This window comes from Mesocricetus auratus, unplaced genomic scaffold (assembly GCF_017639785.1).
Source record: "Mesocricetus auratus isolate SY011 unplaced genomic scaffold, BCM_Maur_2.0 Super-Scaffold_100007, whole genome shotgun sequence".
Lineage (NCBI taxonomy): Eukaryota > Metazoa > Chordata > Mammalia > Rodentia > Cricetidae > Mesocricetus > Mesocricetus auratus.
In genome coordinates this window covers 63,046,986-63,055,751 of record NW_024429191.1, presented here as the reverse complement: position 1 = coordinate 63,055,751, position 8,766 = coordinate 63,046,986, and positions in this window count along the sequence as shown.

The window sequence follows — 8,766 nt, the reverse complement described above, 5'->3', positions numbered from 1 at the left end:
TCATCCACCTTGTTTGGTCCCCACTCCTTACACGGGCTTTCCCATCCCTACCTCCAGGACTACGAGAGGCTGCTGGGCCTTAGAACCTGGTTCCTAGAGTAGTAAACTGCCAAGTTCCTGCCACACAGAGTGGGAAACTGAGTCACGGGCAGGATCTTTGACTCAGATTCATGTGAATGAGGCTGAGCTCGTTTCCTTCAACCAGAGCACCATTAATAGCAGCTTAGATAATGCCTTGGAGGCCAGTTCTGGTTGGTTTTCTGACTATCCTGGAAGGAAGGGGACAGGCTCAGGACCCCTTTATTCCCAGCATTGCATAGATGACTCTTAAGGAGGTTGTGAGCTTGGAGGTTATAGGGGACTGGAAGCATTTGTCACAGGACTCCTGGGTTGCTACTGTGTAGATGAAAGGTCAAAGAAATGGCTCTAAGATAGTCCAGACTGTGAGTGAAAGAAATCAGGACTCGAACCCAGGTCTGGCCCAAGAACCTGGTTCCAGCCCCTGTCACTGAGCTAGAGGGTGATGAGTAGAGTTGGAGGGAGAGAAGGTGGCCAAGTCTGGTCCATGCCCATGGAGAGGGTAACAGGTTACGGGGTATGGCCATGGCGTGCTGGTCAGGGCAGGTGGCCATCTGTATCCCTCTATGGAGATCTAACCTGGGATCTTGGCTTTGCCATCGTGAGCAAGTCGCTTCTCGCTGACCACGTACTATGGCTGTAGGTGTCTCCTGGATGTCTGTTGAGTGAATAAATGAAAAACAAAGGAAGATGTGAGGAGCCATTGTTTCTACTGGAGTTGAAAGCTGTGACCGAGATAGAGTACCCTTGGTGACACAGTCCCCAAATCTCTGCCTCCATCATTCCAGCTAAACGAAGTCCCCCACCCCACCTTATTCAGACACCACATGGAGGCCAAGAAATCCTGGGACAGGGGGTGAGTGGGGTGCAAATACCGATGCCTCCAGTTGTCTGTACATCACTCTGTGGCAGCCACTCCCCTGTGAAGTCGAGCTGAGATCTCTCTATCCCTGCCAGGTTAGTTACTGTTAATTAAACCAATTGTTGGACTTTATACTCGTCCCATTAACGTGTCTCCCAGACCTATTAATCACGCCCTGTGGGGGAGGGTATGAGAGCCTCCGGTGGGGCAGGTCCTAGAATCCCAGCCAAGAAGAGACACTGGAGTCTCTGGAGCTTCCATCCCTGCCTCAGAATCTCCAGAAGCCTGCCTTGAGGCCTCATGACTCATAGGACACCCCCCTTTCAGAGCCCCTGGAGCCCTGGGACAGGGCTGGGGAGTGTGTATGTGGGTGCACACCATGGGGATGAGGGAGCACTCCAGATGGTCAGCCCTGAGGCTGAGTGGGGACCAGGGTCACCCCTACCCCTGATCCCATCCGCCCCTGTCCTGTTTCCTCTGCGGCTCTCTAGGGCCAAGGGAGGCTCCCCGAAACTTCAGTTCATTATCTGGGATTCATTGGGTGACAGGTAGACATACAGACAGATTCTGGGCCAGGCAGGGGTGCGCTGACGACCAGAAGTCATCCCCTGTGACTTCTCCTTCCCTCCCCTCAGCATCAGGGGCCAGTTGCAGGGCGGCAGGGCACTAGGGTGGGGCCGTGCGAAGGGGCATAAATCATTATTGGCGAGGACCTCGGCCGGGAGCTGCGGGTGGAGGCTGCTGCCCACGGTTCAGGCCGGGGCATAAATCATAATTCCCCGACAATAGATCCTTTTGCAGCCGCCATCAGGAAAACTGTGTTGGTTTTATCGATTTTTTGACACGGGGCCTAGGCAGCGGGCGGCCCCTGAATCATTATGAAATGAAACTGATTAGGAATTCATGGAATACTAAATAAACTTTACGAGCCCGTTGTAAGTTTTTTGATGCATGGGGAGTGGAAAATGAAAACTAATGATATAAAAATTACACAGCGTGCTGAGTATTATTATACTGCTATTGATTTGTTTCAAACTGTACATCAAAATCGAAGAGGGCCGGGGTAGCTCCTGCAGCCATGCCGGCAGGTTTGGGCTGGACAGAGCTGTGAGGCTAGTTTTTCCTTCTTTTTCTTTCTTTTTCCTTTAGGGTCCTGCTCCTCTTCTCTCCAGCCCCTCTATTCTTCCCATCCCTGGGAGTTGCTCCTTTATTTGCCCTAGGGTTCTGTGTGGAGACTAGACCCTGCCCAGCCTGAAGCATTGCCGGTGTCTCTCTGGAGACGCAGTTCCAGTTTGTGAGCGGTCTTGGCCTCTTTCCCTGTCCTTCCTGTGTCTCAGGGTAAGGAGCTGTGCTTCAGGGGAAAGGGATGCCGATTTGTTGCTCATTTAGCTCCTTGCTGTGTTACCTTTGGCAGGTGGCTTTGCCTCACTGGATGTTATTCTGGATAACACAGAAATTAGACTTACCAGCTCAGAGTTTCCCAGGGAGTGGTCTGTCCACACAGCCAGATTGTCAGTTCAGCACCTGCAAAAAACGCCCTTCTGGGGGACTGGTGAGATGGCGGTCTGTAAACGCCCTTCTGGGGGACTGGTGAGATGGCGGTCTGTAAAGTGCTTGCTGCTGAAGCTGAGCATCACGTTCAAATCCAGTATCCGTGTAAATAGATGCAGCGGCCCACGGTGCTGGGGACATGAAGACAGAAGGAGCCCTCGAGCTTACTGGTCAACCAGGCTGACTAACTGCAAGCTCCAGGTTTAGTGTGAGATCCCTTGTCCTAAAGGGACAGGGAAAACTGTAGGGGAGCGACTGGGAAAACACCTGACGTCTACTCCTGGCCCCTGCAATGGCTCTCTCTCTCTCTCTCTCTCTGGATTTTTTCTATGTATTTGATACTACCTTGTTAATATTCTGTCTTTGTCTCTCTGTCTGTGTGTCTGTATGCCTTTCTCTCTCTCTGAGGCTGAGGATGTAGCTTAAAAGTACCCAGCATATGTGAGGCCCTGACTTTGATCCCCAGAATTGCACACCAAGCCAAACCCCAAAAGGCAAACTCCTTAGATGATCTGGTTTCAAACCTCCAGAGAGGTTTCTGGGCGATCTGTGTTCCAGAAGTTACCCATGGGATCCCTCCCACAGGATTTCCGGGTACCATATTTATTTATCTAAAACACACATGCAGCTTTACCCCCTTGGGTGACCAGGGTACCTCAAAGCTAAGAACATTGTGCTCTGTATGTTAGGGTTCTTTTTTTTTTCTTGCTAACTTCTAAGTGCAGTAACAAATAATCCCCCAACCCAGTGCTTACAACCACATAGGTTTGTTTCTCTTATTTCTGTTTTGGTTCCTCTTGTTTTGTTTTGTTTCTCTCCAGCGGGCCCCTGTGGCTCCAGGGATCCTCTTTCTGGGGCCCAGTCTGAGAGGAGGAAAGGGCAAGAGGGATGATGGTGACAGGATGTTCCTGTCTGTGTCCCTTCTGTTCCCATCATCCACTGAAACCCATAGTGCCCTCCAGCTCAGGGATAACAGAGTGGGAAGGCATCTCTCCCACAGGCTGTGGGTATTGCTGAACCCTGTCTAAGTCCTCCTATCCTTGAGCGTAGGTTGCTCCAGGGTTTGGCATTCAGGAACTTATTTGGCCCATTAGCAACCAGGCTGCAGCTTCTACAGGTGTGCCCACTGTCTGCAGTCATCTGCGGTCACCCGCTGACTCTTCCCTCCACCCCACGCGTCCCAAGTGTCCAGTGCCTCTTCCCCTTTGACCCCGAGTCTCTGCTACGCTTGTTCTGATTCCTTGCTGGGGTCAGTAGACACCAACCATTCTGACTGTCGGTGCAGCTATATCACCAACCTCTTTGGTAAACCTATCCCCGATGCTCTTACTTGCAGAAAGCAAATCCAGAGCCTCTTCATGGCTTTCTTCTTGGTTACTGTGATTTTCACAAGTACATGCCTGTCATGGTCTGTGAAGACACCAGTGTTCTTGTGTTTAATTTCACCTGGACTGAATCTCAGAGAGCTTGCACTCTTGCTCCAGACACACAGCATGCTGACACTCCCAGGGCCACATTACTGCCAGGCTGTGTGCATGCAGGGGGCAACCTGGGAATTCCACTGGTCCAAGAGTCCTGGGGCTACTTGTAGGGGATCCCTGTACTCACTAGATCTGGGAAGTGACAGATGACAGTAGTACTATGACAATAGTACACACCTGACCCTTAAGGGGTGGGGCACAGCATCTTTCTGGGGACACAGAAACACATACACTTCTGACATTCACCAAATACAGATCTTTTCAGACTTGGGAAAATGGGTCACAGGATGGTCCAGCGGAGTCTTAGGGGTTTTCTCTTTCTTTCTTTCCCTCCCTCTCCCTCCCTCTCTCTACCTCCCTCCCTCTCCCTCCCTCCCTCCCTCTCCCTCCCTCTCTTTCCTTCTCCTTCCCTCCCTCCTTCTCTCTCTCTGTCTCTCTCTCTCTCTCCTTCCTTCTTTCCTTTCTTTTTTTTGCAACATTATGGTCCTACTATGAAGTTTAGGCTGGGCTTGAACTCATTATTACTAGGTTTACAGGTATGTGCCACCACACCTGACCTAGAAGTCTTCTTTTTCATTGCTGGGAATTGAACCCAGGGCCTTTTGCATGGTAGATGAGCACTCTGCCATTGAGCTCTGTCCTGACCCATGGAGTAAGAGTCTTAAAAGGCTTAGTTTCAAATTCCACTGTTTTCCATAACCAGCCAAGTGGCCTTGGAAAGGCTGTCACTTTTATCCAGGACTCAGTTTTTCCTGTTATTGAAAATGAATATAAGTCTCTCCTTGAGGTCTTCCTCGGGGATCCATGTAGGCAGGGGTTGATACTAAGCACAATCCCAAAGACATTTGTGACTGTATCAGCACCAACAGCTCCTTGCTCAGAAGAAAGTGAACAGAAGACCAAACTTGAGCTAGTTTTTCAAATACCAAGGAAAACTGGTTGATTGCTGATGAGGTAAAGTGAGCCCTTCACTCTAGTCTGGACAGTCTCCTCAGAACTGTCTTCATCTTGTTTTGGCCTTCCTTTAGGCTAACTTTATGATCGCTCTTCATAGTGACAAGATGGCCCACATCTTTAGAGTTTAACAACAAAAGAAAAACAGAAGGGACACCTCCTTCCCAATAGCAATAGTGAAATTCTCAAGACTGACTGACTTTCATTGACCCAACTCAGGTCACATGTTCACTTCAAAGGCACAAATGTGGGTTCACAGCCAGCCCTACCCCTTCCTAGCATTTAATCCTGGGCCTATCCCCTCTTCTCTCTGAGTTGTATTTGACTCATTTGTCCTCTGAGACCAGAACCTTGCTTTGACACAAAAAATATCTTCTTTGCTCTGAACTGATTCATCTTCAGCACCTCCCTGGACTTTGACAAAAGGCAAGCTCCTACCATATTTGTGTTCCTTTGAGCCTTGGAATTATGCCTGCCCTGTGGTCCTGTGATCCTCCAGTGGTGGTAGGATGGGGTAAAGAGAAGCCACTGTTTCCTTGGGGAACCTCTGCCGCCCCTGCTGTACCCCATACCCACCAGGTAGCCACACATCACACTTGTGCCCAGGCCCCAAGATGCAGGTGGGGTGTGGTTGTCCCTGAAGTCTGTGTGGGAAGATAGGAGGCTCGGAAATGTTTGCAACCCGCCATTCCCAGTGTCCACTCACCTCTTCTCCTTTGCTGTCTTTCTTTCTCTTAAAAAGAGTCCAGCTCAAACCCAGTACCCATTCTGCATCCACTATCCACAAAAACAAAGTCCAATGGGGGCAGATTGCCAGGCTCCCACACACCTACCTGCTCCATGCCTATTTTACTTAAGGGGCCACTAATATCCTCCCTCAGCCTCTGAACCCCCAGATGCCCACAGCTCCTCAAGCTGCCCGAGGACACCCCAAGACTCAGAGAAGGGTGTCCCTAGCTCCTGTCATCCAGCCCTTAGGCAGGCCCTTCTTGCACTGCCCCCTCCCCGGTGCCATGTGGCCTCTGGGTGAAGATGTAACGTGGGCAGGATGAGGCTAGTGGAGTTTAGGGAGGCTACATGCATTGAGCTTAGGTGGCATGCCTAAGTATCCACTGCAGAATGGAATGCTACAGGTGAGTGTAGCCATTCCCCCTGGAACTGATTGGGAGGGACTTGCCCGAGTTCCTCATCCCTGTCATGAGCAATGTTTTACCACAGTTCTGTCTAGCGACATCCCAATTTTGGCTTTGGTGGTTTTCTTTAAGTGACCTGGGAGACCAGCGAGGGACCTTCTTTCTCCTTGACTCTTGTCTTGGTGTCCTTCTACATCGGGAGGGACACGTATTAACACAGGTGTTCTAGGCTGTTGGCTTCCATGACTCCTGCTGTTTTGTGACCTCCAGGTATCCCTGAGTGTCCTGGGATAGGGATGTGAGCATAGGGTGTGTGTCCCACTCCTGCAACCTCTGCTATCCCCAAGACACCTGCCCTCTGCATGAGGCAGCATGTTCTGTCTGGCCATCTTTTGTTAGAGAGTCACTTAGCAGGCTGCTCAGCCTCAGGGCTTGTAGGACACCCTCCCCTCTGTCAAAGGCTTCCTGGCTGACCACGAAAGGGTTTAGTTGGAATTCAGGAGGCTTTTTTTTTTTTTAAAAGATTTGCTTATTTTTTATTTATACAGTGTTCTACTTGCATGTATGCCTGCAGGCCAGAAGAGGGCATCAGATCTCATTACAGATGGTTGTGAACCACCCTGTGGTTGCTGGGAGTTGAATTCAGGTCCTCTGGAAGAGCAGCCAGTGCTCTTAACCTCTGAGCCATCTCTCCAGCCCCACATTGGAGAGTCCTGACCCTACTCCCAGAGCTAAAGTTCCCAGAGGCGGCCAGGCTGTGAGAGGAGGGTGACCACTGGCGAGGGTGTGGACAAGGTGCTGCAAGGAGCACCACTGCTCTGGTGTGGGGATGACTCCTCACTCGCGTCAGCACAAAGGTCAGGACCTACAAAGATTGGATGTCTTCTGGGACCGGCCCTATATATTTGGGACTTTGATGCAGGTCCTTGAAGACTAAGATGTCTACTTACTTCCCCCTGGATTCTCAAAGTCCTGTGCTCACCTCTTGGAGGTAAAACTGAAGTTAACAGGAATTACAGTTCTTTTGGGGCCACGTTTTGAGACAAGGTCTCACTAAGTAGCCCTGGCTGGCCTGGAACTTGCCATGTAGACCAGAGTGGCCTCTAACCTGCAGTGATCTCCCTGCTTCCCAAGTACTGGGATTACAGGTGTGTGCCGCCACACTCCGCTTCATACCTGGTACCAGCAGTCACCAGTAAAATAACTGTCCATGGGAGTAGGTATCATTCTCTCTATTTCACAGATGATAAAATTGAGGTACAATGGATTGCATGATATACCCCAGGTCACATACTTTTTAAGTGGCAGTGAGGATTTGAATTCAGGTCTATCTGTCTTCCCAAATTCTTGATGACACCCTCCTCTAAATTGGGAGGGGGGTTAGATGATAGATGTCCTTGGGAATTTCTTTTGCTTCCAAGGTTCTGTCTTGTTAGCTGCCACCTTGCCTCATTTGGCTCCACCCCCAATTGCAAAGAAAAGAAAAGAAGAAAAAGAGAGTGAAAGACAAGAAAGAAGTCCTGTCCCTCCTCAGGTGTCTTGCGGTAGATTACTTAGCGTTTGACACGGCGTGTCTCTGTGTCACTGTTCCCGGGCGGAATTAAATCAGGGCAGGAAAATATTAATTTGGAGTTGGGGATGGAGGCCGCTCATTTCCAATTATTCTCCACCCCGTCAGGTTTATCCTGGCGCAAACAAGGAAGGAGGCTGGATTAATTGCTTTGGACTCTGCCCCACTCCAGCCCCAATTACTGGGCTGGCTTGGCTTCCAGCATTATGAAGCCCACTGCTGTGCGGCAAATTGTGTGAAGTTTGCACGGATTTGCAGACGCAATCATGGAGCACCAGATCCAGGGCCAGTGACCGTAAGGTGGCTGGGCCTCTGAATCTCCAGCTTCGGCCAGCCCAGGTTAAGCTCTTTGTGTATTGGAGGATCATTTGGTTAACCCCAAAGCCCAGGGAGCCATTCAGACCCTCAGAGGCAGCTGGGCCACGGAAAGACAGGGAAATCCCACCGCGGGGGCGGCTATACCTACACCACCTTCCGCACCTCCTTCCATAAGCTAGGGGTTTACCTGCAGTGTCTTAAGCCTGGTCCCTTGAAGCCATTTTTTTTCTTTCTTCCATCTAATAAAAGAGTGGCGGGGGTTCAAAGAGGTTGAGTAATTTGAACAAGGTTGCTTAGCTTCCTAGTGGCAAAGCCAAGACTTAGCGCAGATCTGTGGCTACTCTAAAGCTTGTCACCACTTGTCCCCCATCCCAGTTTTCTCCCTCTCTCCCTTCCTCCCTCCCTCCTTTCCTTGTGGGCTTAGAACCCAGGACCTCATGCATGCTTGGCAAATGCTTTGCCACTGAGTCACAACTCAACTCCTGTTCCCTCCTTTTTGTTTTCATTTTTGAGACAAGCCTTGGCTGTCCTGGAACTCACAGAGATCCCCTGCTTCTGCCTCCCTAATGCAGGGATTAAAGGCATGTGCCACACTACCAGTGACTTCTTAAGGATGACTGTAGGAGTCTCCTCCCACTGGCTGAGTTTCTAGGATACTTGTTTCCTATCTCTTCTCTGCCTCTCCAGCCCCCAGATGTCTGGGACACTGCCCATGGAACCCACAGAGATGGAGGGAAGAGTTCCAGCCATCTGTGTAACTGTGGGTGCTTCTATGCACACTCCCTGCTCATCCTTATCCAACGACTTCCTGGGGTTGTG